The 26774-nt window shown below is 35.9% G+C and overlaps 1 protein-coding gene across 4 annotated transcripts in view; it reads left to right on the top strand.

Moving 5' to 3' along the window:
- LOC111509637 (electroneutral sodium bicarbonate exchanger 1) overlaps nucleotides 1–26774 on the top strand; it is a 106652-nt gene that overhangs the window by 4918 nt on the left and 74960 nt on the right. The window contains exon 2 of one of the 4 annotated variants that reach the window (XM_074183511.1): nucleotides 17273–17429. The exons of 2 other annotated variants lie outside the window; for them this stretch is intronic. The gene's annotated coding sequence lies outside the window, so the exon portion shown is untranslated. Of the gene's footprint in view, nucleotides 1–2845; nucleotides 3091–17272; nucleotides 17430–26774 lie in introns of those variants that run through there. One more of the 4 variants, XM_074183513.1, reaches the window with a different exon arrangement.

Raw genomic sequence — 26774 nt, 5'->3', positions numbered from 1 at the left:
TTCAATTTCATAACAAATGTTTGGAACACAAACTGAGTTGAAAAACGTGTTTTCTATATAACGCTGTGTTCATATAAAAATATTTATTTCGGAAGAATTTTTCTTTCGGGTAATTCAATGTTTATATGAAAGTAACTGTTTCAGGAAGGCTTTTTCTTACAGATTTGTGTCTGAAAGTTACTTCTTTGCATGATCTACACGTTTATGTATACATTTACTTCTTTCAAAATTGATTACTTCCTTCCTTTCTTTGAAAAATTTCCATTTTTTTCTTTATCGAGATGGAGTAGCAGAAAGTCAACTTTCTTTTCTAAAATTGATTATGGTATTGAAAAGACCTTATCTTTACTGCGACAACTCAAATAAATATGTTAGTCAAATAGAACTCACCAATTCAATGAACAGATACAACAGATCGAATTGAAAAACGAATTGCAACACTTGCACACTGATTCACAAAACTCACGAAAATAGGAGAGTAATCCTTCAAGTCAAACTCCACCTTCAATACAAACAATTTATATATGATTTCAGAAATCTGAAGCTCATTTGTGTAATGAGAATTTTCAGTATGAATGAAAACATTATTTCCAATTTTAATGAAATCGAAAACAATAGGTGACGAACCGGTGATGCATCTAGATCTGACTGCTAGGATCTGGGCCGGGTCTCATTTCAAGGCACGATAGATTTCAACAATGAGATCCTATTGTTGGGAAATACGAGTTCAGTCATTTACGTATTCTGTTTATATTTATTTTTCGGACAAGAAGAGATCATCTCTCACTGCACCACAGTAAGCCCCATCATTTGTAGGGACTACCCAAAATCCATAAGAAGGACGTTCCGTTCAGACCGATCATCAGCTCGAGAGATTTGGCTACAATAAGGAAGTTTGTCTTTTATGAAGAATTTTGTCGAACTACTAGGGGCAATTGAAGTCATACATGAAGATCAACTAATCAGTTTCGACGTGGAAAGCCTTTATACCAACGTTCCGGTCGAAGAAGCACTCCAAATCATACAAAGGAAGCTATCTGAAGACGAGGACCTATAGAAGTAATTATGGAATTACTAGGATGATGTGTATGAAACTGTTATTTCCACCCGAAAGACAAATTCTTTACACAAGATGAGGAACTGCCAATGGGATCGCCACTTTCACCAGTCATAGCCAACATATATATGGAGTGGTTTGAAACTCTGGCCAGTGAAGAACCCCACAAGAAACCTCGGGTCTGATTGAGATACGTTTATGACACCTTCATTATATGAAACCATGGGGATACTGAACTGGACGCCTTCCTGAAACATATCAACAGCGTAAGCCCTTCCATCACTTCCCACAATGGAGAAGGAAGCCCACAACGAATTGCCATTCTCAGATGTATTGGTGAAAAGGACCGACACTAAGTGGAAACATTTGTATATCGAAAACCCACTTACACGGGACAGTATCTGAACCACAAATCCAACCACCATCAATCGACTGAAAGAGAAATCATCATTACTCTATTAGACCGTGCTTTCGGACTTTGTAATACGAAGGAAGGACTCGAGAAGGAACTAGACATCATCAAAAATGTTCTTCAACTAAATGTCAACTCCAAAGCGATGGTGAAACAGACTTTGGCTAAAAGACAGCAGGAGCCCCAAAAGGAAGAGAAGCCGTCACAACCAGTGCTTACACTTCCCTACTTCGGAGGATTATCGGAAAAGATACGAAGAATTGGATCCAAGTACAACATCAGAACCTGCTTCAGATCTGAAAACACTATCCGTAGCAGCCTCAAGAAAACCAGGCCACCAAACGAGAACTGCGATTCCAAGAATTGCATTTACCCGATACCCTGTGAGTGCGGAAAATCCCATATCGGTGAAATTGAGAAGCCATTGAATGTTCGCATTGCCGAGCACAAAAAACACGAACAGCGAGGGGAAACCAGCAAATCAGAAATAGCAGATCATGTTTGGCCCATCAACATAACATCGAATGGTCCCAAGCTGAGATCATACACAAAGAGGAACATTGGTTTAGAAGAGAATTCAAAGAAGCCGCATATATGTTAGCCAACAATGTATTCAGCCAAGGTAGCTTAGAGATACACAACATATGGAAACCCATATAATCGAGCGAAAAATGACCAACTCCCGCCAAACGGCCATCTCCCACTGGACCAGTGAAGCGGAAAAAGAAAAGCAGAAATGAGTGAAAGTTCTCAAATGACCTATAAATAGTCAGCTCATGGAAGAATCGGTCCAGTCATCACCCGAAGATGATTGTTGATACTAACAATCGTTAAGTTGTGAATTAACTTGGCTTGGAATCTCTTAACTTTTTTATTTCATTCTATTTATTTTTCGTTCAATTCATTCAATTTTATTTGTATTTTATTTCACTATTATTTCATTTCAGTTTTTTTGCTTTATATAATTGTTTTGTTTCAGCTATTCTTTTTTATTCTTCTTCTTCAATTTTTAATTCTTCTTTTTCAGTTATTTAAGGAATTTCAAATCATTTTATATATCAGACAATGGAAGACCGAACTAATGAAATTCATCATGAAACATTGTTAGTCACCGTCAAACAAACGTCCAACTTTTAACTAATTCGAATCGACTTTAAAATGTTCACAGATAAATGTCAATTTCTCAAAATCAAATTTTTCTTTTCATAAGAAATACTATTCGAGCAACTAGCAATGAACATAACCATGAGTCCGTAGGACCTCTGTGTAATCGTGTGAATAAATGCTCACGCTACGCCCATGAGTACTGCGTCGCTCATATGTTCGTCTTCCCATATATTGTGGCTTGTACAAGAGAACGGTCCAACCCTAGAACGTCTAGAGCGATTCTCCAGTTGACAGCGAAAGCAAAGGACACTATCGTTTTCGCATATTATTGAAATATACAGTAATACTATTTAGTGTGTGAATTTACTACAACATTCAGAAACACTAACCCACATTTTGGTCGATTCGTGCCTCATTGAAGTAACAGCGAAAGGAAGAGAAAAAACAATTCAAGTAACTTTCTAAAAGTCTGTCGGAGAGCAGATAACCACGTATGACAGCATTTATACAAACTGTAAGTCACTCATTTCCTTTTCATACGTTTCCATTTTGACACAGTTCACGATCTGACTTTACCAGTGTACTTAGTATCATTATAATGATATTAAAACGCGGCCAAGTCAGAGGGAAACTAACAAGATTTAGAACATCAATTACAGACATTCCAGAAAATAATGGTATAAACGAAAAAAAAGCAAGATTTGAGAAAGTAGGATTTTTGTATGATAATTTTGACGAAATCCAGGTCAAATTGAACTTTCAAAAAATGAAATTCAAACCGATGGAAAAACAACTTTGAGGGTAATTATTTCAAATTGATGGCATTAGGTCAAGACACTATTGCAGGATAATCCTAACCTGTTCGATTCAGTTAATACACTTACACCCCCGTTCAGTATCGTCAACGCAGGAGAAAATCAGTCAATAGGCGTCGATTAATATTATTCCCATATATTATTAATAATAAAATATTCGAACAGTCCAATAGGGCAAGTTAAATTACAAACATTGAACTACCTAATTTTTATGGTTATTACAATCAATGACGTTTTATGATTCCTTCAATTCGATGTCCTACAATTCCAAAATAGTAGACACACAATTCTTAGAAATTACTGACATTTTTGCCCTAATATGTCTCTTGCAGATGAGGAAAAATCATGATGAAATATAATCCTTAATTTTATTGAATATGATTTTTTACTTGCTACCAAATTGAAAATTGTTATAATTTTTTACTATACTCAAAGCATTAGAATTATAAATTGAAAAAGGAACTTTTAACAGGTGATGATCGACTGCATTGCCAAACATGCGCCGAATTAACTGACTGTTATAAGACAACAAGTATAGCCGAGGCACCTGTCAATCTAATAATAACACCGATGATCTTCAAACATGACTTAACCTCTGACGGAAGCACCAAACTGTTGCGAATGTTCAAAGTGTACGAACACTTCAATCTAGCAGACCACTATTATAACCTTCAAGCCGTCATCGTTCACTGTTGTTCTGGCGTTAAATCTGGTCATTATTACGCCTTGGTCTTCAAAGACGAAACGGATTGGTTTAAGTTTGACGATAGGCGTGTCACGAGTGTTCTGGCGAAGTATTGAATTTATTGAAGCCTCTGGAGACATCCTACATTTTTTTTATGAGAGAGAGGACATTGGCAGATTAAGATCTTCAGATGAAGTGGTGCTGCAGGTTTTTTGTTGTTGTTTTATAATTCTAATGTTTTGAAGAAATATAAAGAATCATAACCTGAAAAACAATGTTTTCGTTTTGATGCAATAATATTTTTGTGAATTCGGTGCCTAGTATCATGAAATTGTTCTATTATTCATACCTCAAGGTAGAAGCGGTGCACGTCATTCAATCAATTGAACATTCTAGCCTGAATTATAATGGCGCATGGAAAGTATCAGGAGATGAATTTGTAAACAAAAAAAATTATAATACACACTAATGCGAAAACCATATCTGATTTATATCCCGCTTAGATGGAATCTCACATACAGTTGCGAAAACTTTTGGATGATTTGAACAAAATTCATTCTCTCACAGCATTAGATGAATCTACTGATAAATGGGATACTTTATTAATATACACTTTTTCATCTGACCTTGATCCATTTACAAAGTGAGAATGAGCGGAATCAGTAAATAAAAGTGAATAAACCGCTTCTACCATTGAGATTCTGAATGATTTTCTGTCAAAGAGATATCAACTCTTGCAAACAATTGAAAATAAAAAATCACAAAGAATGAATTCAAATCGGGACGGAAGATTACATAATCATTTATCATTGCACATAATATCTTGCTTCTGTGTAATGTGACACATTTAATAACTGTTTGTAACTGAACGTATTTCGGAAGCAAAGGAGAATACACTCTGAATTGTTTGAGACCCAATCATTTCCAACGAAACTGCCGCATATGTGATAAAAATCATCATATCGTCGAGCGCGCCTCTGGCCATAATTCCGTAGCAAATTCCAGTGAAAAATCTGCAAACGCAATAGTACCCGTGACTCCCCGCAACCGAGTCTTACCAACACTTCGATAGCCTATGAGGAACCATTAGTAAAATCGCCGTCATCTGGTAACACATCGAAGGTACTGTTTAGTGTTAGCAACTGCCATGATTTACATTATTGACCTAGACGCTAAAAAACGATGTGCGGAGCAATGTGAGATAGCGGACTTAATAACTATCATCGGCATTCTGTAAAAAACTCAAAGGTCTCTTCAATTAAAATCCCGGTGTCTGGAATCAATAACATCATTAATAATATAACAAGTTTTACTGAACTAGAAATTTGTTCTTTCGATGGTAAATATGAATCACGTGAACTTTTTTTATAATGGACAAAATTACTGGAAATAGACAGCAATTTTTCTTCGATATTTCCAGATTAGATTTGCCTAACGACATTATTCTAGCTGATAAAAGTTTCCATGTTTTAAAAGAAATTGGCGTAGTGTTAGGTGCTAATATTGTCTTCCATACATTATGTGTTGATCAAATAAAGTTTGCAAACGGACCCATTATTCAAAGAACAAAACTTGGTTTGATTTTGTCAGGTTCAATTAATCATGAGGGACATAGAACAAACGGGTTTCCTGCAATTTGAACATGAATAATGATGAATTATGCAAAGAAACATAAAGGTTTTGGCAAAAAGTTGAATTTGATAGTGAAAATATTTTGAGTAGAAAAGAAAGAGAAAGTGAACATTTTATGAACGATTTTATGAGAAAAAGGGACTTTTGAAAGATGATTACATTCATATTGGAAATTCAATCAATACGGAAGTGGAATGCTTCCAGTTTTCAGAAAATTTTGAACTGCTGACGATACGATATTCTGAATGCATTAACAAATATATTTCCTTATGATATATAAGAAAAAAACCGATAATCCAAGGTATTACCTTCTACACCACGGTGGTTTTAAGGAAGCAGTACCACTATAAAATTGAAAGTCGTACAAGAAATATTATTCAGAAATATAAAATTTGTCTCAAAGCAAAACCTGTATTTTCGAGTCCATTGATGTGAAATTTTCCAAAGTAGAAAATGACTATGAAAGTCCACTCCTCATCAAGGTCGGTTAATTGAAATCAAGAAAACTAGTTAAAACTTATATTTGCCTATTTGTATCTTTCATCACCAAGGCTGTAAATATTGAGCTAGCTGGCAGTCTGACTTCTGAAACTTCTTCAGACTGTTTGAAGCGATTTGTAACGCGTCGCGGATTTTGTACAGATATATATATACAGAGAATTAACTTTGTCGGTGCATGCAAGTAACTCAAGAACATATGCAATGAAATTGATTGTTTTGTTGATTCTGGCAAAACGTACGATTTCTTGTTGAAAAATACAAAAGTTTGCCATCATATACCAGCTGCCTCACCTCATCAAGGAAAACAATACCACTACAACGATGAGAGTCGTAAAAGAAATATTATAAGGAAATATAAAATTCACTTCAAAGCAAAACCTGCATCTTCGAGTCTCTTGATGTGAAATCTCCCAAAGTAGGAAATGACTATGCAAGTCCAATCCTCATCGAAGACGGTTAATCAAAATAAAGAAAACTAGTATACACTTATATTTGCATATTATTATCTTTTATCACCAAGGCTATACACATTAATCTAGCTGGCAGTCTGACTTCTAAAACTTCTTCAGGCTGTTTGTCGATACATGCAAGAAACTCAAGAACATATGCAATGAAATTGATCGTTTTGTTGATTCTGGCAAAACATGCGATTTCTTGTTAAAAAAATACAATAGTTTGCCATCGTATACCAGCTGCCTCACCGTATCAAGGTGAGCTGTAGTAGGCTACTGTGAATTCGGTAAAATACCACTTAATCAGAATAATATGGAATGCTCATTTTGATTTTGAGGCCATGTATACAGTGTTATGTAAGACCTGGACTATCCTCAAGGCAAGCCAATCACACTCTCATCTTATGGGTGACTCTGAATTGTCTAGCAATCGACTGAAGTTATACAAAGACCTCCAGCAACTTCTACAACATTTTTGAAGACGTTGGTCTTCTGAGTACCTATATCATTTCTCTCCAGCAATGCACCAAATGGAAAATCAACAAGCCTGACGTCATCAAGATACGTACATTGGTGGTCGTTAAGGATGACTGTGGAGGCTTGGACGAGTCGTGTATCTTTATCCAGGAAAAGACAACATTGTGCGCGTTGTGAGTGTGCGATCGAAAGGTTTTAAATGCAGCGTAGTGAAAGTCAATGCACTATCTTTGGGGAAATAAAAAGAATAAGAACTTCTGCCTACCCCGTCAAGTAATTTCACCTGACAATTTCTTGATCCCAACAAAATTGGTGCCATTATCTGTGATAAATTGTTTAGTTTATCCACGGCGAGAAATAAATCGTCTATTAGCAAGAATTATTGAACTATTGTCAAGGGTTGCAGCAATCTCAATATGGACAGCCCTTATACTGAGACACCTGAAAAGCACTCCGTACCTTTTTTTTTGTCGACGACCAATTGAAACAAATATTGGGACAAAAAAATGTATTCTAATATACGCAAGCAGAATTACGAATGCTTTGGCTCTTTCCACTGGTAACATTCTCATTTCGGGTGCAAACGGTTGGCAGTATAGTAATGTGCCTCGAAGAAAACTAGACGTATTGTCGGCTGCTCTGTCAGTTTGAAAAGTCTTTGTGTAGTATTTAGCTGATTTGGAAATGAGTTCTTCAAGGAACAAGAAGAGGATATTGAATCCGTATCAAAAAAGGTATTTCAATATGCTTTTATCGATAGTAATTTTATGGAAAATTTTGCCGACAAGTTGGCCGAAATGGTGATAGTTAACTCGCCGATAAAATTGAAGGTCTTAAAAATCAAATCAGATTTTAAAAAAATGAAGTAAATTCCATAAAAAACCTCAACTGTGGCCTGGGTTTGAAGAAAACAGGGGAGAAAACATCAATGATACTTTGTCCAAACTTTCAGAAGGAAGAAATTTTTAATGACACGTGTTTTCAACGGATTCTCTACACTAAAGCATTTATGAATGAAAAGCAACTCAAAGGTTCCAAAATGGTTCTTGTAGAAGATTTAACGAAACTAAGATACAATCTGATGATCAAAGCCAAAGGGAATTTTGAAAGAGAAAATGTTTGGTCACAAGGGGGAAACATTTTCGTCGAAATTGGGGGCAATAAACATAATTTGATGTATGACGAGGATATTGGAAAACTATCCCGAGGTCAGTTGCAGCCGTCAGTTCATCTACGTGATATTTCGATTCCAATCAGCAATACAATTGTAATAACTTCCATAATAACTTTATTTCGATTGTACCTAACTACTAGCTACCAATATACATTCGACACAACATAACTAATTTTATCTATATTCTTTATTGTTTTTGCAACCAAGAAAATCTTGTTAATTTCTACGTTTATTTGAAATGAAAACTTAATTTGGCATTTTTTATGATCATGTTATTATTTTTCATGTATGAATGGGTTTTGTTAACTTTTGCCAATCGAATGACATCTTCGCTATCATCTTTTCAGGAATGCAATTATGCTGTTCAGTGTTAGGACATTGTGGTGGTAATTGAAACATGGCTCACTAACGACTTGAGGGATGATACTGTATCTATGGCAGACTATAATCTTTTCAGGTCTAACAGAACAACATCTCGCAGTTGAGATATTCTAGATATGATTTTCTCTTCACTTTCAATGGGAATATTGAACAAATTTGGTTTCAGATCAAAATGAACAATCGTAAGATAGCCATAGGTAATATATATAGATCACCTTCTGGGAAACGTTATTCAATTTATAAGTGATGTTGACGAGTCCCTTTTTCAAATTATACCCCCTGTGGACGAACTTATCTTTCTAGGCGATATGAACATTGACCTTCTCAAACCTGAAAATATTCACAGCAAATATTTGATACCAATGACCTAGAACAAATAATCAATGAATCCACTAGGGTATGTTATACATAGTTCTTATTGTTATACCCCATTTTCCTATTCAACCCCAGTCTCATAAGCACCTTTGGAGTTCTTGATGCTAATAATATATCAGACCACATCCTTGTATGATAAAAATTGAAAATTTCAGCATGACCCCAAACTTACTACCATTAGGAATTTCAGTTCCCTTGAGAACTTGAATAATGTACTATTGAAATATATTTTCCATATTAATAATGTTGATGAAACAATTGATTTTCACTAAAGATCTGCTCGATTTATTTGATAAACATGCCCCAATCAGAATAATAAGAGTAAGCAAAGCTAAAGCACCATGGCTCCCGTATCCTCTAACAGTTATGATGAAAGAACGAGATGATGCTTTGGCTCAATACAAAAGAACCATCTACTCACCTGATTGGGAGCATTATGAAGAACTCAGAACTCGCGCAATTCACCGCGAAAGAAAGGCATTCCATGATCGAGTCCTCAGTGCAAATAATTCCAAAAATCTTTGGAAAGAAATCAACACTTATGTTGTGAACAGAGGACGAGTCGTTGTCCCTGGTCACCTCCAGAATCCAGACGGAATCAAAAATTACTTCTGCTCTGCCTCTGTTGATAAAGAACCCGCCGGCGATCACTTCATTTCTATGATGATAACCGCTTCAGTTTTAAATTCTCACCACTTCTGAAATGAACGATATTCTCAATAGCCTAAAATCTGATGCATATGGAGCAGACTGTATTACTTTATATATGTATTGATTGTTACCCAACTCATATTATCAATTACTGCCCGAAAATAGCTTATTTTCCCAAACTATGGAAATGAGCCATTGTTAAATCACTACCTAAATCAAAAAGTCCACTTACTCTCTTAGATTTATGTCCGATAAGGCTCTTACCAGCCGCTTCTAAATCTCTTGAAAATGCTATTCACATTCAACTAATAGATATTATTATATCCAAAAACATTCTTCCAGACTATCAGGCAGGGTTTCAAAAAGGGTAGAGTACTATTACGGCTCTACTCAATGTTAGCGATAGTATTGTAGCCAATATTGATAAAAAACTCGCCGCTTTATTGTTATTAGTATTAGTCACAGACTATTCTTTTTCAAGCTCAAATATTATTGGTGTTTAGCCGATGTCATGAATTTTTTGAATTATTATTTGAACAACCGATATCAGAAGATACATGTTGATGATAGAAGTTTATCCCTCAGGTTATATCAGGAGTACCTCAAGGCTCAATTCTTGATTCTCTCCTATTTTTTGTTATACACTACAGATATGTTTTTCTCGAATTAAACTGGTACAAGCATTTGCGAATGACATGCAGTTATATCAAAGTATCGGATCTGATAATATCTTAGCATCCCAAAATTGAATGAATGATGACACAGAGGAGTAGCTGGTGATTATGATGTATGCAAAACTTCTGTATTGAGAATTATGAAAACACATACCTAATTACCATTCATATAAAACGTAACTACATCAAGAACTCAATGAGGATGATCCTGATCGTAAATTAGAATTTTGTGAAATAATGATGGATAGATGTGAACGGAATCCGATTTTTCCCAAATTATTTTTTACGATGAGGCAACGCTTACCATACATGAAACGGTAAACAAGCGAAATTGTCGGTATTGGAGTAAGCAAAATTTGCGCTGAATGAGGGAAGGGCACACTCAGTATCCTATTGAAATGAACATTTGGGCTATCAAGAGTTTATGCTTGAGGAAGTTATTTTATAGCGAAACACGTGTCGCGGTTTTTGTAAAACCCTTTATAGTGAAAATCATACAATACACTGTATTAATTAGTTTTTCAATCTGATTTTCATCAAGTATCGACCAGTTCTATTCAATTCAATGATATTGATGATCAGAAACACCGCAAGAATTTCAACACCGTCAATTTTTTGTCAATGTCAATGTCAATTTCTGTATTTAATGTAAATGTATATAGTATGCTAAAATAAATACATTCATGGAAAAAAATTCCATCTACGACAGATTGGAAGGATTATGGGCTTTTCTTTGGAAATTATTAAATTCATGGTGAGCGTTGATTTTCTAATCGACAAAATATTCTGACATATTAGTCTAGTTCTGTTGATCAAATTCTCATCCAGGAAATATTTGAATGATTTATGGATTTTTCTTTGAAAATAAGAATTTACGGGATAGAGATTGATTTTCTGCCTGACAAAATACGAAAAAATGAAATCATTTGAGAAAAAAAACACATTCACGAATTATTTGAATAAGATGGATTTTTATTTGAAAATAAGAATTTACTGGGGAGGGTTGATTTTCTTCCAGAAAAATAGCACATAAATGATATTTAGTACGTTAAAATGGGAACATTCCATCTTCAACTACATACCATCTACAACTTCAGATCAACCAGTAAATCATTCATAGTTTGAAGAAATTGTTGAGTAAGGGAATGAGAGAAATGAGCATAATAATAATTTAATTATATTCGGTATGAATGAACAGGATCAAAGCCAACCACCAGATGCTCGGATAAACTCCGATAGATTATCAGCAAGGAATCTAATTCAAGCCATTCAAACAGATGTCCAATTCCAATGCATAGATATCATCAGACTGGGTCGTTTCGCTAATGGTAGAAACCACCCAGTCAAGGTCATTTCGAAAAACGAAAATGATCTTCATCAAATAATTAGAAACTCAAGGAATTTGAGAAATTCTGAAGAATTCAGGAGAATATCCGTATCGTTTGACAGACGGCGCCAACTGGATCATTACAAGCTCGTGAAGACCGAAATGGAAGGTCGTCACAGCAAGGGTGACACAAACTGCAGAATCAAATACATTAATGGAGTGCCGAAAATTGTGTCCAATACTTTAAACTAGAGCATTTCAACTTTACCCACTCATTCAGCTGCAACTACCAAAATGTTAGAGGTATGAGAAGCAAAGTTTCAAAATTTCACGCCTTTGTTTCGGAAGAGGAATGTGACGTGATAGCTCTGAGTGAAACGTGGTTGCAGGATGATATCACCAGCAGTGAATTGTTTACAAGTGGTTACATAGTTCATAGATCAGATCGTAAGTTACTGGAAACCAATCTTCAAACTGGTGAAGGGGTTCTGCTTGCTTGCAAAGATTTTTTGAACAGTAAAAAATTAACCTAGACTTATTCAAAAACAATTTACCAGCAATAGATATAGTGGGATGCAAATGTTCATACAGTCATGTTTCCTTCTACCTATTTGTTATATACATTCCCCCATCTACTACTGTAGATCATTATGATCAGTTTTTTGAAATGTTTGAACAGATTCACGAGATGTGTAATGAAAACATTCTAATGTTAGCCGATTTTAATATAACACACTTCATTCACAACTCCAATAATGATACAAAAACATCACTGGCGAATAATTTTTTTAACTTTTCTGACTCGAAACAGCTCAACAATATACCCAACTCCTCTAACCGTTTACTATATCTTATGTTTGCTAATGTAAAATTACACAGATGTGAACCTTGCAGTAGATAAATTATATGAGACAACATATTCCATTTTTGATAGACACATACCATTATACAAAATAGTGAACCACAAATACCTGAAATGGTACCCTGCTGATTTTATTGCAAATATTTGTGATCAAGCTAACGCCTTGGAAAAATATAAAAACACCAAATCAATGTTCAATTTAAATCGCTAATAAGTGTACAGTCATCAATGCGCAATGATCGAAAATCTTTCTGGAATTTCATTAATTCAAAAAAACAAAAGTCAAGAATTCCTGGTTAAATGAACTATAACAATCAAGAACTAGAAAGCCCTCAAGCTATAGTGAATGCGTTTGCAGAGTTCTTTAGCAGCGTGTATCTTCCTTACAATTCAAATCCAAGAGATCGCTCGGAATCGGTACATAATAGTCAAAATATCAACATCACAAACATTTCGGTAAAAATACCTCAAAAACAAAATGACTCCCGGTTTTGATTCCATGACATCTTTCATAGTGAAAGATTGTAGCTCAGTCTTAGCTTCTCCTCTCTGTTACCTCTTTAACTTATAGTTGAATACAGTAACGTTTCCCGATGTTTCAAAACTTGCCAAAATTTGTCCAATTTTAAAGAACGGAGATGTTTCAAATATATCAAACTACAGAGTAATTTCAATTATCTCAAACTTCGCGAAGGAGTTTGAAATTATCTTGTATAAACACATTTACTTGTCAACACACAGCCAAATAAGTGAATTTCAACATGGTTTCATGAACCAGCACTGAAACATTGGATAATCAAGGCCAGGTGTGGACGTGATATACACAGATTTCCCAAAGGCCTTTTACAAAATTGATCATAGCATATTACATTCGAAACTGGACCTCATTGGCTTTTTTGAATCGTACCTTTTTAACCGTAACCAAATAGTTTATTACAACGGATACAAATCAGATCCAAGCTTGAAAACTGCTCAATTATTTGGAGCCCCTACTGTTTCTACTCAATTAAAAAAGTTCAAAGAAAATATTTGAAATTCTTGTACTTCAAAAACACTGGAATTCATCCAGCTAGGGGTTCTGATCACTATAGTCTTCTCAATCATTTTCAATTAATTCCTTAAGAAAAAAGGAGAAGATGTGCTTCAATAACCTTTTTGCATAAACTACTGCATAGCCAAGTAGACTGCCATTTGCTTCTGTCAGAACTGAACTTTAGGGTGCCAAGAGCTCAGTCACGGCTGAATCTTACATTTTACTGCTCTGCAGCACGAACAAATATAATATCGCATTCTCCGATTGAATATATGTGTGAAAACTACAACTCAATATGCAGCTTTTGAATTTCGCCAGGAGCTGAAAACTCCACGACAAATATCGTTTTGGCCTAGTGGTCGAGAAGGACCACATCAGGCTTATTAGCTTGTATGAGCCTGAGGGTGGGGAACGAATAGTCCCAATATATTCGGCACTTCTCGTTCCCCACAAAGGATTCAATATCCCCCGGAGCGTAGGGCAATACCGTCAATACCGTCAATACCGTAAGAGTGCCATAGATGGCACTCTCACGGTAGATAGAACTCTTAGGGCCGCGTTATGTCGATGGATATAGGCCGAGACCGCATATGCTGGACGTGCTGATAGCAAGTGCATTAGGGTCTCAAGCGCCTCGTGGCAGGCCCTGTCAGGAACCTCTATACCCATCACGCAACTGCGTTAGACTAAGGTGTTGAAGACACCATCTTGGCAAGCCATGATGAACCCCTCAGTGTCCGACTTCAGCCCACTTGACCTGAGAAAAGCGAACGTCAGGCGCTTTAATAAGCCAAGGTCTCCAATGTAATTGACTTATCCTTGTGTCTCCGCAGAAGTAAGGTGATCTCTGTGGCTTTTATCTGAGCTTTTTGCTGAACGACTTCCAACTCGCTGACAGAGTTGTGGTCACCTCGTTCAGAGTCGTACCGAGTTCATCAGCTGCTCGGGCAGCTGCCCTAAGGAGAAATGCTCCAATTCCTGCTCTTTCATGGTCACGGACCATGCAGAGAATGGGATCCTAACTCCTGTCATGTAGACACTCCAAACTCAAAAGTTCTCTCTGTTGCCGGGGGAAGTACAACCGTAGAACGGACGATTTGGGATGCAAACTCCTATAGAGATGCATCATTTTTCGGGTCTTTACGTCGAGTTGATACAGCTTCTCCCGAGTCCACTTCACTACTCCAAACGAGTAGAGTAAGATTGGAACGTCAAGCATATTTGTTGCAGCAACTTTGTTCTTCCCCGACAGTTCTGATGACCAGATCTGTCGAAGTTTGTGCTGATACTTGCCGCGGAGAGGGTTTTTCACTACTGTTATCTCTTGTAAGTGGCGTTGTTCCATCCCGAGGTGAGTATACGTCTCTCCGGCATCCAGATGGTGTAAGATGTTTCCATCTACGAGCTGCACATCCTCTCCGTAGTCCCCGTATCGTCCTCTTTTGAGATGGACCATTGCACATTTGTCTGTCCCGAATTTCATACCGATAGCATGCGTGTACTCTTCCACCACCCTCAAGGACTTATGGAGATTCTTCTCTCCAGAGGCATAAAATTTAAAATAATCCATATAAAACAAATGGGTGACCTTGTGCGTTCGGTTTCCGGTGGTGCCAAAGTTATATCCTCGAGTGTTTCTGAGCGTTACCGCAAGGCATCTGAGCAAATGCAAGATGAGCTCATGCGAAATTGTATCAAATGCCTTAGGGTAATCGATCCATGCCATAGAGAGGTTACGCTCATATTGAATCGAGTCCTGCGTTACACATCTATCGATGAGCAGGTTCTCTTTACATCCAGCGACTCCTCTCTTCGACCCTCTCTGCTCATATATTCTTTCCGACACTCGGTCAACTGCGGTGAGTATTCGTGTGTATAAGATGCTTGTAAACAACTTATAACACGAATTCAAGCATGTTATCGGTCTGTAATTCTCAGGAATCGACAAATCTCCGCTTTTGGGGATAAGAACGATCCGCCCCTAGACAAACCAATCCGGAATCGGCTGCTCTCCGTCCAGCCATGAGTTGAAAACTCCGGCCAGATTGCGGTGGGTCCTTGGTAGTTTTTTTCACCAATAAGTATTCAGCCCGTCTGGGCCTGGAGCAGCAATGTTCTTGGAACCTTCAAGGACTCCTCGAACGTCATCTAGGGTTATCGGGTTGCGCAGTTCATTGAGCTCAGGCTGTCGAAGCTCTCTGTTGAAAGCTTCGAACTGCGCTAGGGCTGGAGTGTCTGAGTTGAGTGGCTGCGGGTGTTCATAGATATCCTTCCAGAAGGAGTCCACCTGATCAGCGGTCGGCGGATTATCCACTACACGTGGGGGCTCTCTGAATAAGCGAGAAGGTTTCTCGCGGAACCTAAGGTTTTCCGCGATACCTCTCGCTCGCCTCACTAGTTACTTCTTAGCAGCCACTAGCATTCATATCCTATCAAGGCAGTGCTGTTTGGTGGTCAGCAACACGCCTTGACTCAAAGTGGATGGATGGATACGTCGTAGTTTGGCGGCTATTAGACGCACTGCGGGCGTGAAAGGTCTGTTGGCCGCCCTGTAATCCATCACACATTGGATACGAGACGCGTGTTGTCTCGCCGACGTGATCTTAGCCTTCATCTTGTGAACACGCCATTCAATCTTCCGAACCGCAAGGCCGTGATTTCGTCCTTCCGATTCGGAAACCGATTGGACGACGCTATATTCGGCGGTTATTATTATTATCATTATTTTCAACATTCAGGGAAGGAACCCCCTATCCACACAATATTTGAATGAGTTATGGATTTTTCTTCGAAACTTAACGGGTTAGGGGTTGACTTTCTGCACGACAAAATATTTCAAAATATATCTGATGTCATATATGCTGAAATGCATATATTTGGGGAAAAATCTGCATTCACGGAATATTTGAATGAGTTAATGATTTGTCTTTTAAAATTAAAATTTTCGGGGTGGAGGTTGATTTTTTGCCTGACGATATATTTCAGCATATGGGTTTCTTATATTACGCTGAAATGAATACATTTAAAGAAAAAAGAAACCCATCTACGAAATTTTTGAATGAGATGGATTTTTCTTTGAAAATTGAAATCACGTTGTGAGAGTTGATTTTTGCCCGACAAAATATTTCAGCACGTGAGTCTTCTTTCGTACGCTAAAATGAATATATTTGAAGAAGTAAATCCCCATAAGTTACGAATTTTTTTTGTAAATTTGAATTTACGTGGTGGGGGTTGATTTTCTGCTTTACAAAATATTTCAACACATAAGGTTTTTTCTATATGTTGAAATGAATATGTTGAAAAAAATCTACATTCACGAAAGGTTTCGATGTTGTATGAATTTACTTTGAAAACGTCTATATTCGGTTTGGGGGTTGATCTTCTCTTGACAAATTCCAATGAATTTTCAATATATTCGACGATTCTGTATTGTATTGTATTGTTTTCAATCACGTTAACTTTGGAATCCGCTGATTGTGGGGTCTTGCGCGTCGTTTCGACAAATCCATGGTAAGAAGTCGTGGCTGCTTTCACACTGATTTGAATTTACCATATCTAATTCCGTGAAAAGAGACCTTTCTTTATCTACCCTCAATAACGAGCCGAAAAACAGTCTAGAAATTATTTAAAATTTTCAAATAAACTATTTTATTTCAGCTTGTTCGGCCGCCGAACCCTTCAAACAACTAATTGCAATCCCCTGGTACAAATGCGTCTTTCATTAGCTCTTGTGATTTTTTCCTCAAAAAAAAAATAGATGAGTGTTGGCAGCAGGGCAAAAACTCAAATACTGGTCCCCTAAATCTTTACACAGGTATATAAATGATTTTCTACTACTACTTTCTTGAGTATATTCTGAAATTTGTAATTTTTTCTCATGTTCTTGTATGGTATTTTTTAGCGCCACACTACAAAATTGCATAATTCCCAAGTCATTAAACACAGTTAATTCACTAGTGAATACAAATCATCGTCTTTCAATAAATTGATGAATATAGCCGTTACTACGTTGTAGGAAATCATAATGCAGAAAAGAGAATTGAAATTTTTTATGTTTTTACCACTTTTATTTGTAACTAACTTTACTGCTGTTTCGTCCTATAAGGACATTTTTGAACTTATACATTAAACTGAGTTTAATAATATATAAAAGTGGTAAAAAACATAGAACATTTCAATTCTCGTTTCTTAGTTATCGTCTTCAGTATTATCGTCTTCAGTAACCTCTTGTTGATCATCCAGTTAATTTTTAGTCAAATTTCACAATCTCCAGAAAAATATCAATATACTCAATATAGAACAATTTTAATGAGTACAATGAAAATCTTGATCTAGAATGTACCCTCAGAATTGAAGAACCAGCTAATTATAATTACAGTAAACAAAAATTGCAAAATTCAATATTTCTATCAGAAACTAATGAAGATCAGGTGTACAACGTTACTATGATATTGAAACAAAAAAAAAAATACATGTCATAATGGAATTCGCTCAGAAACGCTCAAATTGATTGGCAACGAAATCAAAACGTCATTAACTGCTGGAAGGAAGGCTGACTTCCCAAAAAATTCCAAATCGAAATTATAAAACCACTTTTCAAAAGTGAAGACAAAACAAATAATAAGATTAGTGAATTTTACTCGAATTAACATCTTATCAGCAATACGAATTCAGGGAGGGAAAATGAACGGAAGATGCAATAAAAAAGCCAACAAGTTTCATTTATAAAGCTCTTGACAAAAAAATTCCAAAGCTTCTGATACCGTTAGTCATACAAAACTCTTGAAAGTTTAAAACACTGTGGAATAAGCGGAAAAGCTTACGACATTTCCAAAAGCTATTCATGTGACCGAGAACAGAGAGTCAGTATCGATAGAATTATTAGTTATCCCTAAATTGTTACCTAGGGTATTCCGCAAAGAACGGTTCTCGGACCGCTACTGTTTACAATATATTCAAATGAGCTGCTACAGATACCAATAGAAGGTGAAATTTGAAGCTTTGTTCACGATGTGGCTGTCTTGTTTACCAACTCTTTATGGAACCCATAAAGACCTGCAGAAAAAGATTTCATCGAGATTGAAAAATGGTCGCAATTGACTCACGATTACGAAAAAAGAAATATTTACCCTTCACATCATATTGCAGGTAGTACGTTACCCAATATGGAAAACTCAAATGAAGCTAACGGCAATCACATACCTGAAGGCAGGTCAATAAAATATATAGGTTTCTATTCAGATAAACATTTTCAATGCCACCTACAGATGAAAGAAATAATCAGAACATACTTCCTGAATTCATTAAGTTAAAAAAAATTCTTGACATTCAGCATTTTAGAACGTTGTACTTCGCACTTGTACAATGCCCACTCTCCTATGGTATCTAAATGTCATACAGAAATGGACACTGTAGATAGTGTAGATTATATTTGATAAAATAAAACTCATCCAACTGAGGCCTCATTTGAAGAAGCGAGTGTACGTTATATTCAAAAACTTTTTTGTATGTAATGTAGAAAAAGAAACATCAAGATAGAACCAATCATTCACTGCTACAATACTAGGAGAAGGAAAACTCTTCTAGTGCACCACGATGTGGCAAAACTATAGGATAAAGAAACGCAACATATCTGGGATCGCGTCTATAAATGCAATAAAAAGTATCAACAGTTCTTACATGTTTAAAAGAGAAGTAAAGACATTTAAAGTATAAATTTGTCTGATATTATATCGAACACATTCATAAAAATTGTTTATTCATATGATCGTATCATTTAAGTACAGTCTGAAACTTTATACGTCAATGTCCATGATCTACTCCGTTCGAAATAACGTATATTTCATCAGTGAGTCACCGTTTTCTTTCCTCCTCTCGTCTCATACCGCCGATTGCTGGTCCTTGACCTGGTTTGATTCACATAGCCTGGCCATCAACTTCGTTTTCTGAAAATCTGCTATCTTTCATATTTCTGTCTCTTATCTTTCTCTCTCAGGGTCACATCGGCGTTAATTTCGGCTACGCTACGCTCCCTCGACTCAACTTCACATTATTGTATGGGCAGGATCCAAGAATATTTTTACATAAAATTCCACCTTTTTATCGCCTCTGATTAGTCCAGTCATTTTAGGCATTTAAAACCACCATCTGCGGAAAAATTCCTAGTGAGCCGAATTTATGTATACGCCTTCATCACGGCATTGCCATGGAGATGTGAAAAATCGACATTGATATCGTGCCGGCTAAACAAGTTATAAAGGTCAAAAGGTCAAGAAAATCAGTTTTTCGCGAATTTCTCGCCACCTATTGCTCGGAGGTTATTAGAGATCATGAAAATCGTCGATGTAAAATTATTGAAAAAAAAGTCTTTGCATTTTCCGTTAAAATTACGCGTTTTCGAAGTAGAGCGTTGAGAAAGTGACTAGAATACAGTCACCTAAAGTATTGTCTACCATTCACCAAGGCGTAAACTCTATTGCTTTTCATTCTTGTTTTTGAGTATTGCAAAAACTTCTATCTGATACTTACATTATAGAGGTTATAGAACTTAGTATTATTATATATTATACAAACTACGTCTACTTCCAAATGTTCCATATTTTCATACCTACTACTGCCTGTCGGACTGTGTTTATATAGCTCAGTTGAAAAATGTTTATTGCTCTCGAACAGTTTTCATAACGAATTATACATGTTTTATATGCAATGAATTGATATCGGATGGTGAAGTAGTAGAAGATAAGCGTGGTCTACAAACATTAAAAAATGCTAGTATCGCTAGAGGTGATGGTAATATCGAATATTTAGATATAACTTTCGTGAATGTTCATAGTAATTGTCGTAAAAATTATAAGAACCATTTGAGTATTGCGGCTTTTAAACGACGCCAAGAAAAGACGGGTACATCAAAATCTCCGCGTAAGAAGAGAATCAGCTCTTTAGATTTGTTTTGTGGAGAAGAAGCGGGTGGAGAAATTGAAAGAAGAAGAAAAAAAATAACAGAGGTGTTATTACATTTGAAGACACAGTATTGAAAGCTGCAGAGGCGCGCTGTGATAAATATGTAATAATGATAAAGGAGCGTGTGAATTTTGAGTATGACTTGATGATAACTAAGTATCATTTATTTTATTTATTTATTTATTTATTCATCCAAACAGGCTGATTAGCCTAATTACATGGATATAACAAAAAAAAACAAAAATTTTAGTTCAATACTACAATATACAATAAAATTAATACTAAAAATAGCAACATAATGTTTACACAACCTTAACTGCCAATATACCAGAATGACAGGGAGACGTTATTCAGAAATACTAACCAAATAATTTAATATCAACTGGCGAAAACTGTTTTGCGATAAAGTCCAGTCCAATGATATTAAAACACCTGTTTGATTAGCCAATCGGAGCATGTATACAAGAGAAGATCTAGATCCATATAAATTTACAGGATAGTTAAATTCAAATGATGAACGTGTGCGTCGCAGCGGAACATTAAAAGGTATTAACGATAGAATTTCCGGACAATTTATTCTATTGTTTAAGATTTTATACAAAAATATCATAATATTCAAACAACGTCTTTGCTGTAGAGATAATATTTTAAATTCTGCTCTAAGTGTTGTTGTTCGTACCGTTCTATAATCCGGCCATTTATGATATTTTTTGAAATAGAGATATCTCAGCAATTTATTTTGCACTTTTTCTATATCACCTAATAGCGTTGCATTCTCGTTTGACCAAACTTCGGATGCATACTCAAGTTTGGGCCGAACTAAGGTATGATAAAATAATTTAATAGTTTTAATACTGTTGAAATGTCTACTTTCTCTAATTATATATCCCAACATTCGATTAGCAGATTTGATGACATTGTAGATATGGTTGGCAAAGGAAAATGTGTTATTATAGGTTACCCCCAAATCTTTAACTTCCTCTACACGCTCCAATGCTTCATTGTCCATTGTGTAATCAAAAATAACTGGGTGCTTGATCCTATGTATAGTTAAGACATGGCATTTATTTATGTTGAATGAAAGTTTGTTGTCGTTACTCCATTTCACTTTATTGTTTACATCTTTCTGTAGGAGTATACAGTCCCTCACCGTTTTTACATTTTTAAAAACTCTAAAATCTTCTGCGAAAAGCAAACCGGATGAATAATTCAGCACTGAAGGTAGATCATTAATAAACCATGAAAACAATAGAGGCCCCAAATCAGAGCCTTGTGGGACTCCGGAAGTTATAGGAAACTTTGACGATATATTTTGATTGTGCTTAACCATGAAGAATCTATTTTGTAGGTAATTTGATAATAACTGCAATGTCCCTCCTATTACTCCATACTTTCCCAATTTATACAGTAATACATCGTGATTCACCTGATCAAATGCTTTCCTGAAATCAGTATTCACTATATCCAATTGAGACTTGTTTCCAAAACATTCAGAGACAAAATTACTGAACAGAAATAGATTAGATCTAATTGATTTATTAACCATAAAACCATGCTGCTCTGAAACAATATATTTATTGGCATATTGATTTAACTTTGTATGAATAATTTGTTCAAATAATTTTGCTGGAGAACATAGTATTGAAATAGGCCTGTAGTTCTCTATATCCTTTTTATCGTTCGATTTATGTATGGGAGTAACTATAGATGTTTTCCAAATAGATGGAAAAGTTTTGCTAGTTATTATTAGGTTGAAAATATGAAGCAATGGTGTTCTGAGCCATTCATGACAGCCTTTAAGTATATATGGCGGTATACCATCCACTCCAGCTGACTTTTTTGGTTTAATTTTTTTTTTGCCATGAAATATGTTTCTCCAATTTTTTGTTAGTCGATGGAAAGGGTGACGCAGGCCGTCCATTGGATGAAAATATTAGAATTGTCATTGATAATGTTTTTCATTACATAGTAAACGATGACGACTGTCAATACACTTTGGCTGAAATGAAAGATGTGATGAAAGATTACGATGAAACAACAATAAAAAAATTGATTGCTCGATATGGGAGTAATATTGTGATTATTGCGAAAAGTAAATCTTCAACAATAATTTGCTTTCGCGATACTGTAACTAATATATTGTCTAATTCGTGATACGAAGAAGAAACAAACAAAATTATTATGATGAACGTCTTCGAGTCATGGAAGCTGACGAATAGAAACTGAAGATATCGACAATGAATGACAAAAAACAATTACATACTGAACTTTATTTTTTTCCGTATTATTTTGGTATTCAAATAAAAATTATTCACTCATAAATAAAAATAACCTCTCATTACATATTATATATTATGCCTACGGGTGAAACCGTGTAAAAAAACGCGCATTGCATCGCACTCCGAAGGTGATAAGGGCTCACTCCAGAAACGGTTAATTTTATAAAAAAATGCAAGGTGCATTTTTATAATGAGATATTTTGACCTTCGAGCAATAGGAAGCGAGATATTTGTGAATAATGGAATTTCCCGACTTTTTGACATTTATAACCGGCACTATATCGATGTCAAGTTTTTACATCTCCATTACAACGCCATAATGGAGGTTTATGAAAAAATTCAGCTCACTAGAAAATTTTTCGCAAACGAAACCTAAAATAAATAGATTAAATGTAACAGTCACAATCTATCATGATTCAGCACATTGGTAAAATAATAAAATACTTGGAACTTGGATATTATTAGCATGAAACAAATCCGCATAATCACTTTAATTCTTCTACATTCTTCTCTTTAACTGAACAACTTAAAAAAAAAACAGTTTCCAAATTATTCTACAGATGAAGAACGTCTTTGATAGTCGCTGACTTGTGAAAAACTCCTAACGTCCTTATCGGCATCGATCTGCCTTCGAGCGAGCTGGGTTGCCACTTTAGTTTATGTATGAAATCTTTGAGAAATTTTCGGGCGCATTACGAGATGAATCAACAAAAAAGTGCGTCAACAATTATAATGGTACGCTTTCAAAATGTTATGATTTGCCCGGACGACATATGTCGTGGATGACCCGCTAAATTTGGTCTAACAAATACCACCTTTTTCAACTTTTTTTTTGTAGAAAAATATTCAGATGATACCATGACTGCATGTCCCAAAGATGAAATATTGTCGATTTATTCAATAGTAATGACCCTCACATACATTTCACCATCGGAACAGAAAACGAAGAACAAAGGAATATTTTCCTTAACACTGGTTCATCAGAAACCCGGAGAATATTCCTCGCAAAGATTAGTATCGAAAGCCTGTCAGTTCTGGCAGATTTCTCAATTACTGCTCATACCACAATCAGTCGAATAAATAAAAAATCGCATTCTCCTGATTTGCGATTCTTCAATAATAATGTCATCCGTATCATCTATTAGAGCTCAGTCCCCACGGTGTGGGGAGTGGGCATTGGTTGATAATGTTGGCGCGCCCTCACGAATGTATCGGGGCTTCGGGGGATAGGGCCTGACCAGCGCACACTACGGTGAAAAAATTATAATAAATGAGACTCATTCACTGTTCATTATTGATGTGACACCTGAGTTGTGTAGAATTTTCAAAAATGTTAATTTTAAAATAGCATTCAGAACCTTGGTAACTTTTGGAAATTCTTTTTCAGATCTTAATGATAAAACCACAATCAACTTACAGCAGAAATTAGTTCATTCAATTCCATGCAATGATTCTGAAAGTGAATATATTGCTCAAACATCAAGATTACTCAAAGATCGGATTGCCTCACATGAAATTATGGCAATTGGAAAAAATTAGTCTGAAATAATGTTCTTGGAAATGGCTTCTATATTACAGTCAGAAAATTGCCGTGATAGAAGATCTAATATGAACCACCTCAAAAATAATGAAATAATGGATAAATAAAAATTATTTTCAATTAGCAGATTTGATGTTTCATAAACTCTCATCAATAAAGTCCATATACATTTTTTACGAACTCAAAATTTTCTACAAATAAAAGTAATAATTCTTAAATATATCAGTGATAATTTTCAAAATTTTGATATAGTCTCAATGAAGTTTGGAAACGGTGTTTTCTTATTTATAGGCATACTGTAACAGCAGTTGTTCCATCACACTTGCATCAAATTGTTATATTCTGTTCCATGGTTGTGTCACGGGTTATTTGTCACAGCAGCCATATCGAAAAATTGAACGCACGAAAGAGTTCATTGAACGATTTCGAAGGATCGGGAGAGCAATACCTCTACTTAACGTCACTTCAATTCAGTCTCACACTGTGTGACGAAGATAAGTACATTTGGTTTTTTCGGAGACAAAAGTAATTTTTTGTGCATTTGTGTCGGGTCCCGTTAGTATACTAGAATTTTCCGAAAAAAAAATGTTTCTATCATGTATTTTTGATGTGACCATGATATCACTATTCGTTTTCATGAATGAATATTGATTTAGAGTCATTTTGGGTAGTTATGTTCTGAAATATGTTTTGGGGCTGGTTGTCTCAACTTGACGAGGGCTGGTAGTCACATGTGACAACCAACAGCATATATGTGTGCTGCATATTTTGTTGGATTTTTGTGCTTCTGCTACATACAATTGTGTGTATTCAAGAACAGTATTTCCTAAAGTAGGTGATAACGCTGGAGGCCTAGAGGGGTGGCAAGGGGCCCAGAAAAAATTGGAAGGAGCTTATGTGATTCAAGGGGGCGATTCGTGATATGTAACTGCAGCCACTTCATATTTCAGAATTCACTGGAATTAAAATCCTCCTTCTATAAAACACTCATTTATTAGTTCATATTCATATTCAATTGTATTGTAGAAATATTTTGAATATTTATTATTTACAATGCGTTCTCGATGTTATTTATGTCTTGGAATATTCAGTGAAAGGCATCAAACATTGCAAAATATCTGTGCCTTCAAGTGTCGCGTGTCGAAGGCACGTATCAAAATAGGTATAGCTATTGCTGTGGACAAGCTGAGTACTTGCTGAACGCAGGATTTTTTATGTACCCAATCAACTGAAAATTAAGAAAAAATAATATTGAAATTAGAAGGTTCAATTGTAATTCACGTTTGGCGTGAACAAATAATGTACGATTCTTTTGTTCAGTACTATTGAGCGTTGGATGAGATAAATGAGTTTGTGCATGTTTTTTCTTTTTCCTATCAGTGCGTGCTGTATTTCAATGCTTCCACGCAGCGTACCCCGCTTCATGATCCTTTTCAACTCCATAATTGGTTTCGAGCACAGTCATTAAGTCAGTAGGTACTTAAAGTCAACACTTTACTTACGTATTTGTAAAAATAAAACTCTGTCGAAAACAAGAAAGAAGAGACGGCAATATAGCGAGGAAGATATTGAATACGGATTCATTGAAAAGCGAACTTATCTTCACCTATGTGCCTTTTTTACCTGAAATCATTTTCGAATGAAGCGATGTAGCGTTCAAGACTTCAAGATCATTAGAGTAATATGCATCCATGTAAAAAAAAAAATTATATCAGATGCTACGAATGGCCCTCCGGCTATGGCATGTTTTAAGAGCTCCATTGCATACCTAAAAAACAAAATTACAGAAGTCGATTCCTAAGGATTACAGACCGATAATATGCTTGAATTCGTGTTATAAGTCGTTAACAAGCATCTTATACACATGAATACTCACCGCAGTTGACCGAGTGTTCGAATAGATATATGAGCAGAGGGGGTCGAAGAGAGGAGTCGCTGGATGTAAAGAAAACCTGCTCATCGATAGATGTGTAACGCAGGACTCGATACAATACAAGCGTAACCTCTCTATGGCCTGGATTTTGATACAATTTTGCTCATATTGCATTTGCTCAGATGCCTTGCGGTACCAGACAACAAAGTGAGATGCATTGAACAACTGATACCACTTTGGCGAACTCGCTTCACCATAACATCTGGTCAAGCAAGAGTCCAAACAGGGTGGGTCACTTTCAGAAGGGGTGTATTTCAGGGTGATTCCCTCAGTATCCTTCTCGTCTGCATCTCACTATTGTCATTATCCGTTGCGCTCAGAAATACTCGAGGGTATAACTGTGGTTCCCCCGAAAACCGGAGGCACAAGGTCACCCATCAGTTTTATATGAATGATCTTGAAATTTATGCAACTGGAGAGAAGGATCTCCATCAGTCCTTGAGGGTG

Source organism: Leptinotarsa decemlineata, unplaced genomic scaffold, assembly GCF_025532065.1.
Source record: "Leptinotarsa decemlineata unplaced genomic scaffold, Ldec_3_MD MMD2_tig00026340_RagTag_RagTag, whole genome shotgun sequence".
NCBI lineage: Eukaryota > Metazoa > Arthropoda > Insecta > Coleoptera > Chrysomelidae > Leptinotarsa > Leptinotarsa decemlineata.
The sequence above is the reverse complement of the archived record's forward strand: the minus strand, read 5'-3'. Positions and strand labels throughout refer to the sequence as shown.